At 40.6% G+C, this 10,486-nt stretch overlaps 1 long non-coding RNA gene across 1 annotated transcript; it reads right to left on the bottom strand.

Annotated features, from left to right (window-relative positions):
* Positions 1-2,500: 2,500 nt before the first annotated feature.
* Positions 2,501-3,061, bottom strand: LOC141634082 (uncharacterized). The gene is made up of 2 exons (XR_012538812.1): positions 2,992-3,061; positions 2,501-2,717 (listed from the first exon to the last, which is right to left on the bottom strand). It is a non-coding gene; the product is annotated as an uncharacterized LOC141634082 (long non-coding RNA).
* Between the last annotated feature and the right edge of the window lie 7,425 nt (positions 3,062-10,486).

Genomic DNA, 10,486 nt, shown 5'->3' with positions numbered 1-10,486 from the left:
ATCCAATAATCAATAATAATAAATCCAACCATCAATAATAATAAATCCAACCATCAATAGTAATGATTCCACAATAACATGAGCCAATAAGATAAATTCCATTAAGCCAATACTAATTCAATTCTTTTCTCACACACCCAACAATTATTAAATATTAAGAATATAATTCAATTGAGTAGTTTCCTACCTGATCAACAATATTCCAATTATTGCAATCCAAATAAATAGCAATCCCAATTAATAATGCTTCTCAACAATTTCGTCACCTAAATAAACAATAATAATTACAATTACTAATTAAAATAATTATATAAATAACTAAACTAATTATACAAAACAATTACGTAATTAATATTTAAAACCGTCTTTGTTTAACCAAGCCAACACCAAACCCGTATTCTAATACCCAAATAAACCCATCTCCAAAACCCGGATCAATAATTAATACCAACAATATAATAATAAGAAAAACTCACATGCTCTTGACAAAACTCCCTCTCTCCTTACAACAACACCATACGCATACTCATAGACACAACAACCCGTGTACCAAGCCCAACCGACACCACCATAATCTGCCACCTGCTCCACCTTGACTCACCACCACCTCCTCCTCGGACTAACACCAAACGCCCCCAACAGCACCGCACAACAACCGTATGGCCACGCCCGAGCAACCTCATCCACCAACGACACTACTAGAAAAACGGGCTTTAGCGACGCTATATTTTCTCTTTTTGCGGCGCTAAATAGCGCTGCTAAGAACTATACCGACGCTATAAAAAGCGTTGGCTTTGCTTGTGCCGCTATCCCCTATTGCCGTGCTTATTCATTTTTTTTTTTTGGTGAAAGGTTAGAAATTCTCATTAAGCTCATAACAAACAATTACAAACACTACAATTCATAAAACAAGGATAAATCAATCATATTTGAATTGATTTTATCCAAGTTTCATCACTAACTCTTTTAGTACATTTGAGCCAATACATAGTACGTAAATTGAGAATGCTATTAATATGCTGAAAGACTGCATCAGGGTGCATAATACACCCATTGATTCTTGCACTATTCCGCTGAATCCAGATAGTGTAGTAAACAGCTTGAATCCAAGCTATAGTAACCCATTTCTTCACCTTAGCCCAAGATTTGGAGGAGATCCATCCAAGGAGATTAACAGCAGGCAGAGTGATCTTCAATTTGTTTGCTCAAGAAAGCATCGCCCTTCGTGTATACACACATTGATCGAACAAGTGTACATGAGTCTCGAGAGCAAAGACCACATAGACAATGATCCGCATCGGAGAGACTCCAAGATGATAGAGCCTATCCTTGAGCAAAGAAAGCTTCACGAGTTATCAACCAATTAATAAACATATGCTTGGGAACAGACCAGAAATTCCGCAGACAAGATGCTCCCGCTTAACCACAGTCGCTTCTTCCCGATCCAATTATATCCACTAGCAGTGTGTGTAGTCATGAGAACTAGGCAACCATTGACCGAGAGGAGGAGAAGGCCGCCAAACTTCCGCCTAACTCTATAAATGGTTTTCCACTCCAAGCAAGACGCTTTTTGGAGTATAAACATGCCAGTGAACCCCTTTCATATACACATGATGAACCCACTGAACCCACAAGCTATCAGGCTTTGTATAGATCCACCAAGATAATTTGCAGATGGCAGCAAGATTCCATGCATAACTATTTCTAATCCCTAATCCACCTTCACTTTTAGGGACACAAACTTTCTCCCATCTAACCAAGGGAACTCGCATATATTCAGTAGAACCATCCCATAGATAGTTCCTACAAAGAGCATCAATTTTCTTCAAGACCCCTTTTGGAATAATAAAAATTGTTGCCCAATAAGTATAAAGAGTAGTGAGCACAGCATTCACAAGAGTTAGCCTGCCTGAATAAGAGAGTTTTTTAGCAACATACCCTCTAATTCTATCAGTGACTTTTTCAATGAGGCAAGCATAATCTTTGACAGGGACCCTACCAGCAGAAATAGGGACTCCCAAGTACTTAAATGGCAGAGACCCTTCACTGAAACCAGAAACTTGCATAATATCAGCTTTGAGACTAGAAGAAACACCATTAAAATAAATATTTGACTTCAGGGTGTTCATCTGCAGCCCAGTGGCCACAGAGAAGGTAGCAAATGCCCTCAAGAGAATCATTATGGAGCCGTGCTTATTCATTGCGTTGGTATAAGCTAAATAAAAGCGCCGCCAACATTGAAGTGCAATTTAATATGAATTGGTGGCGCATTCAAGTGCCGCAAAGACAGCAGCTCTTTTCAAAATGCCTTTGCAACGAAAGTGAAAACCTAGCATGATGCTATTACCAGTACCAACCAATTAGAATTATGCTTCGATGCTTGTATATTCAAAATCCATGTAAAATATTTCTTGCGCATAGTTTTGTCTTCTTTCGCCCACAAAACGATTCTTCCCTTGCAAACGCGATGATCATAGAAACATACACATGGTCATCAATCTTAGAGAAAAATATTTAAGTCAATGCTGAAAATTTTGTAGGTACATATTCCAACATTCCACCCAAAATCTTTAAATGTATACAAAAGCCTAAGTATGATTCAATATAACAATACAAAAGAAAAATTGACTAGGCAAAAAAATTATTCATATAGAAAGCTTCATTCTACACCCATAGTTTCGTAATGTTGTTTTTGTATTTCTCTTGCAAGCCTTACTCTGCAATTGAAATAAAAGAGAAAAAGAATTAGAACAGTAATAGAACTCATTGCTAATCAAACAAAAATTGTAGTATTCCCAAATAAAACATATGCTCTCAAGAATAGCTTGAAAAACAAAACTAGCATATTCGTATAAGAACATACACGACAATGTAAACAAAGATGTACAACGATCGGATTCTTTACATCTAAAATATAGAAATAAATACAGTTAATAGGCATAATTCACAAACTACATGTTCAAAGTAGAAGAAAGGAAAACTTAAACATACCAACTTACTGAGAGTATGTCCCAATCGTATTCTTAAATGCGTTGTTTAAGATTTCTTCGAGGTGAAATTTTTTTTTTTTTTTTTTTTTTTTTTTTGACAGCTGTAAATAAAAGGTTTCACAGTTTAATGGCCTGCTTAGCTAAGCTATGCGCAAGACCATTTAAATGCCTTGGAAGGAAACTAAAGCATAAACAATGAAAAAAACTAAAAGCTTTCCTAATGTCTTCTAAGATCCCTTCAATCATATGGCTACCTTTGTCAACCTCTGCAATTTGGTTGATAAGTTGCAGACAATCCGATGAGATATCCAGATGATAAATCCTCTCTTCGCATGCCCATGCCACAATATCACGGACGCCCAATGCTTCAGCTTGCAGCGGTGATTCTGCCCTGGTACGCACTTGCCTTCGACCCAGCTCCTGCCCCGTATCATCATACGCAACCCACCCAAAGCCCGCATCAAAGGACCTGACCCAACTAGCATCCACTTTAACCCTTATCACAGCACATCCTGCCGGTTTACCTAGGATGTGCACAGGATTGCCATTGCGAATAGCCATAATCTCCCTTTGGGACGATCCGTCTTCCCCAATTTGCCTGTCATTCCGAGTCTGTTTTGAGGCCAGATCATTGCACAAGATTTTTGCTCTCTCCCCAACGACGTTGTAGAACATAGTCGTGATCAAATGCGAGTGTACAACCTGATCCTGGAATTTTATTCTATTTCTCAGATTCCACAGACCCCACAAGACAGCCAAAAAATGAATTACCTGGCACATCCCCTCCTCTCGTTTGCTCGTATAGATAGTATATCCAAATCGTAAATCCAAATCGAAATGGGAGTGCCTCTAGCACCTTCTACCCTTATACCAAGAAAAGAACCTGCCCAGATTCGACTTGAAAAACCACAGTCCCTAAAGAGATGCTCAGAGGTTTCCATGATTCGTTGGTCCCCCTTGCACATACCACAGAAGAAGTCTACTTCAATGTTCCGCTTGGAAAACTCTTGTCCAGTCGGTAACACATTGGTAATAATTTTCCATATGAGAAGTTTCCACATCCGAGGTGCAGTAATTTCCATAGCACTCTCCGACAAAAGAGCCGACCTCGGTCATTCAGTCTACCGTTGTCCTTTATAGTCCCCGCATTTTTCATGTGTTCTTCAAAGATAAGACCATACCCACTCTTTACCGTGTAGCTGCCCGACGTTGTGCGTGGCCAGTAAGCTCTATCCCTCATTCGCAATTCATACCTCGGAATAGCAAGAATCCGTGCAGCCCATTCCTCCGTGAACATGCCCTCTATGAATTCTTTATTCCAGCTACCATCAGGCCGGAGGAGATTCTTAACCTCTAAGTTAGCAAGATGATTATTTCCATGATTTAGCCTTTCAATCCTAGGCTCCGGTCGCTCTCCCCCCACCCATCTCGCAGTCCAGACGTTTAACCTCGAATCAATACCAGGTTTCCAGCCAATATTTTCCATGACAATTGAGAGCCCATGCAGAATACTACGGATGCCCCACGAACATCCAGTGCCCCTGATAAGTGTCATACCCTGTAGAATTACTTGAGTCCCAAAGAGCTTTTGCCCAATATCCCGCAAAAAAGAGATGACTCTCCAGAAACAATTCTCCATCCCAGTTTGGCTAAGAGAGCTTGGTTAAGGCATTTGACATTACGAATGCCTAACCCACCCACACTCTTCGGCAAGCTTAGGAAGTTCTTGCTGCACCAGTGGATATTATTCCCCATCTTACATCCCGTCCACCAAAATTGTGCCAAAATAGAGTTAATCTTTTTTGCCACACTTACCGGAACTTTAAAGACCGATAGAAAGTAATTTGAGAGATTGGATAGAACCGATGAAATCGAGTAAGACGTCCCGCTGGTGAGAGAAAAATCCTGTTCACGAAGAGATGCGTTTGGTGACATGATCAATAAGTGCATTGAAGATGCCCTGTTTTGATTCTTTAAATTCACGGGATACCTGTATTTCCCAATGCCATTGTTCTTCCTGATGTTGAAGGCTTTCATAATTTTTTGCGCTTTAACCAAGGTAGTACTCGGATCAAGAGTATCCCCGATTTATCTACATTTAACCTTTGTCCGCACGCATCACGAATCCTTTATGAGATGCACCAAGCGGGTCACCGTATCCCCTTTATCCTTGAAGAAGAAAACCGAGTCATCCGCAAAGAAGAGGTGTGTAATTGGCCGAACCCCCCTAACTAGTTGAATTCCATGAATCAACCGGAGATTATGCTCGTGATCAATGTTGCGGGAAAGCACTTCCATACACAGAATGAAGAGATAAGGGGATAGGGGGTCACCTTGTCGTAGACCACATTTGGGTTTAAATTGTGGTAAAGGGCTGCCATTGACCAGAATTTCATAGCTTACCGTCGTCACGCAATTCATCATGAGTGCAATCAAATGCGGCGGGAATCCGTACCTTACCAAAACTGCTTCCAAGAAATCCCATCTGACTCTGTCATATGCCTTACTCATATCCGCCTTAAAAGCACCCGAGCTGCCTCCCGCATCCATGGGACGAGATTTTATTGATGGCCTCATGCGCCACAAGAATATTGTCACCGATGCTCCTTCCGGAAGGAAAGCATTCTGTGTCTCACTTACAAGCGAGCCCATCACCTTTGCCACCTATTTGCTATACATTTCGTCACAATCCTCATCACCACGCTGCGAGACTAATAGGACGGTAATCGCAAACTCCTCCGGTGTTCTTTCTTTGGGATAAGCGCAATAAAGGTCCTATTTACCTCTCGTAGTACCCTTCCAGAGTTCAGGATAGAGAGGATGGCCTTTGTAAAATCACCTTTGACCATTGACCAGCATCGTTGGAAGAAAACCGCCGGTATACCATCAGGACCCGGAGCTTTGAGAGCACCCATTTGGAAAACCGCTGCGCGGACCTCCTTAGCAGAAAAAGGCCTACTTAGTCGATCTAGCTCATCCTGTGGGAAAGCATGGTCAATACACTTGAGCGTAGACTCAAACAGGGAGCGGTCTCTCCATTCCACGCTGTCGTCCAGGGATAGATAGAGATCCATAAAAGCTTTCTGAAATTCTTCGCGGACCCGTTCCTCCTCATAGAGCCAAATTCCATCCGAGTCTTTTAACCCGTGAATATAATTTCGCCCCGCTCGACCTTTGACCCAATTGAAGAAGTATTTTGTGCAAGTATCCCCATCAATCATCCACTTAATCTTTGCACGTTGTTTCCAGAAAACCGCCGCCGCCCTTGCAAAATCCGTCACTTCTTCATTGGCTTTTGTGTACTCCTCATCCCCATTCCCTGCAATGGCCTGAGCCATGCCATGTTCTAATCGTTGATCAAAATCATCCCATTTGAGCCTCCATTCGGCTCGTTTATCCAATGTCCACCGTTTAACACTCATTCGGATTCGAGAGAGTTTCCTACTGACTTGATACGCCGGAGAACCCTTATCACTTCTTTTCCAATCAACCCGAATTTTTTCCACACATTCTTCATGATCCAACACCCACGCATCAAGTTTATAAGGCCTATTTCCGGACATGGTTGCGAGATTTAAGTCCACTTCAATGGGTGCATGGTCCGAGATTTGGATAGGGTAATGCTTGATACCCGTATTTGGGAAAACCGTGAACCAATCCTTCGACCCAAAAGCTTTGTCTAGTCTTTCGTAAACCCGTTGTTCCCCCTTGCGATTGTTACACCACGTAAAGCATGGTCCCTTAAAGGGGATATCCAAGAGTTCATTTCGAATTTTCCAAAGACTAAATTCATCCGCTCCTCCTATGGGTCGCTGACTTGAACTTAATTTGTCACATCGATACTCAACCTGATTAAAATCTCCCACCATAAGGAACGGGGCCTTGCATGATCCAATCCACTCCTCAACCTCATGTAACACGGATGCACGCAAGTTTACACTTGGGGCACCATAAAAAAGCACAAGATACCATACTAATCCATTATATTTTTGAACCATAAGGATAATGAAATGATTACAAGCCTTGATCAACGACATTCGGGATTCCTTCCTCCATCCCACCCAAAGTCCACCCGATGCCCCCACGGCATCAACCCCCAAACACTTATCAAATCCTAAATTCCTAAACATAGGGAAAAGCCGACTAGCATTACATTTGGTTTCTATTAAAAAAAGAAAATCGTAAAACTTACTACCTACCAACGCTCTTATTTTAGGAATTGTAGGGGCGAGCGTGTTATTAAGACCCCTACAATTCCACACCAAACCCATCATGGCGTAAGAGGAGGTTGTGAAGGCCCAACCTCCGCAAAGCCACCAACATCATTGTCCACACCCCCATTCACAGACGACATAGACGAGTCACTTGACTCCACCATCACCACATCTTCCACATGGACACGAAAACCCCAAGTTACTCTTCTATTTGTGCCTCTAATATATCTTTTCTTTGACAGTACTCTGTGATTCAAAAGTGGAGTGATCATATCTACATAACTAGGGACACATTTGTATCATAAGGACAGTATAGAATGTTGTCAAAGAACAGAGATATTTCTTTGATTGATTTGGATTGCAAGTTAAATTACTAGAGATGTGTGTGGTTTGACCGGTTTTCATTAGTGGGTTACAAAACCTAATGGAGATTACGGTGGTGGGGAGTTTTAATTTTTATTATAGGTTTAGTGGGTGTTGAGGCTTCAGGGGATTTAAAGCGGCAAATTGAAATATTTCCCTTTGTTTGGCGCTTAACATTTTCTAAGGCGCTATTGGGCCGCGCATTATAAAAGCGCTTTAATTTTTGCTTCATCCGAATAGAATAAGCACTTTTAGGTATAAGCGTCGTGACGTAAGCACTGGGACAAAACCTTTTTGTAGTAGTGACACCAACAACAACAGTAAACACGCCACTAACAACAACCGAAACCCGACCCCCAAAACTAACCACCTAGCCACGACATCCCAGTACCACCTCACAACTGTGGCCACCCCCACACCTTACCCAGCCACGGTGGTCCTCTGGTTTGAATAACCCAGAGATGCACCCAAACACTAACAACAACTAACTCGACAATCATATACAAGCTCACGGTTTACACACCTAAACACCACTCAACCGCCACTAAGCCACTACAGACCACCACCGTGGTCTCCTATGACCCACGGTGGGTCCATTGGCAGTGCCCCATTATCGTCGAGGTAACAGTTGAGTCAAAGGTGTCGGATCCAACCCCATGTACATAGTGTTAAGAAAATAATGCACCATTCGCAAAAATCCGGCAACACCTACGCAAACCACCACCCCGAACATCCTATCACCACCACTAGATTTGCCTAGCCCCCACGAACCTAACCAACCCAGGTTCAAGTCAAGCAAGTCACGGAAAGTGGTATAAAACGGGTTTCCGGCCAATCACCGCATGAACCACCACCTTGGTCCACCCAGAGACACCCACAAATGTCGACGTAACCCCAAGTACCATCCTAAACAATCCTAGGTCAGTCACATTCAAGCAACGGGTTAAAAACCGTATGGAACATGTGTGACAACCACCCATAACAAACCCCTTCAACACGCCCTCTCCCCCCGGTAAATGGTGGTCAACAGTGGGTCCGGTCATTCCCTGGTGGTCCACGGTCATGGTCACAGTCACGGATAACCTTATGGTGGTCTAGAAAGTGAGTTATAAAGTTTACAAAATCAATACATTAAATTATAAGACGGTCTTACCTTGAGACGAAAATAAAACTAATTCCTCTTCTTTCCTTCTAGATCTCTCTCTCTCTCTCTCTCTCTCTCTCTCTCTCTCTCTCTCTCTCTCTCTCTCTCTCTCTCTCTCTCTCTCTCTCTCTCTCTCTCTCTCTATTGTGAGATTATGAATTTTATGAGTGTATGATGTCTCTAATTAGGTCATACCATCTATTTATAGTGATAAGGTAGGTCATATAGAGCGGTATTAGGAAATTATTATTATTATTATTATTATTATTATTATTATTATTATTATTATTATTATTATTATTATTATTATTATTATTATTATTATTATTATTATTATTATTATTATTATTATTATTATACAAATACAATTGTTATTAGTATTACCGTAATTACTATTATTATTATTATTATTATTATAAAAGATAGAATTACTAGTACTATTATTACCATATTACATGCTTATTACTCGACCCAATACGTCTTCCCGACTCATCCATTATTTTATTATTAATTATTATCTTATCTACAATTATTAATATAAATGCCCTTTCAATTAATTATTCGAATTACATAATTTATTCTTATAAATATTTATCAACTTTCGGGGTATTACAGTTCCATAGACCTTTTATACCTCTTGTAAACTTACAATCCATTAAGTTTCTCAAGTTTGTACTCAATAGCTCTTACTTGTGTTAACCTCTAACCAAGTAAAGGAGAAATTTTTTAAAAGGTACACCTAATGTGACACCCTCATTTATTGCGGAAAAATAAACACGTAATTCTAGAATAAAACTGCATGGATATGTTTGTAATAGGTTCATTATAGTAAAAACCTGTAATTTTAAAACTCCGAACTGTTATAAAGATATCCAAATGGGAAGGTGTCAAACATGCAAGGTCCAAAATAAATCTCATGAATGAAACATCGCTAAAGTCGCGAAACAAAGTTATACAAACCAAATATGAGAAAGGGAGACATATGTCCCTAAAAAGTATGTGACATAAAAATATTTAAGGGTCACAATATAATAAAGTCAATCTAGGTCCCAAGGTTACTTTGCTCGCTAGCTCGTCCATGTACCCCATATATGCATCACCTACACCTCAATCGCATTTTATAAAAATACGAAAGCCACGGTCGGTGGGGAGTAACTCCGAGTTCTCCCAACCACGAAATGTCATAATTAATATAACATGTAAACATAAGAATATGAATATGAATAACACATAGCCTTAGCATATAGATGCTAGACAATCGTGCTTATCATGTGAACAACAATATAACAACACATAGTCCTAGCATGTGAATACTAGACCGACTCATACTACACTATCATGTGAATCACATAACATCCAGGAATCCAAACTCTATCAACCATAGCCGGCTTGCATCTCACCTTCTATGATTCATAGAATCATCAAACAAGAAAGGGCAATATATCAAAGACAGGCATAAGTTCTTAGTACGGTCAATAATCACTCTGTAACTCGAGTCTATACCACGAGGTAGGGAAGGTAATCGAACCGGTATCTTGGCTCAGAGGTTCTATCAAAACATGGCCAAGACACAACACAACCCTAGCCTAAAAATCACAAGAGACCTAGACATGCGGATACACACCACCGCACCCAAGACCCACAATTTTTCTAAAACAAAGTGAGTACCCTAAGGAGTCCACCAAAGGGTTGGCTAGTACTTAAGCTGACCACTTACTCTCAAAATAAGTAACGAGGTCATGCCCCAACTTGGATATAAACCCACCAAGTCGAAA

Source organism: Silene latifolia, chromosome Y, assembly GCF_048544455.1.
Source record: "Silene latifolia isolate original U9 population chromosome Y, ASM4854445v1, whole genome shotgun sequence".
NCBI lineage: Eukaryota > Viridiplantae > Streptophyta > Magnoliopsida > Caryophyllales > Caryophyllaceae > Silene > Silene latifolia.
Note: the sequence above shows the minus strand (reverse complement) of the source record. Positions and strands in the feature narration are given on the sequence as shown.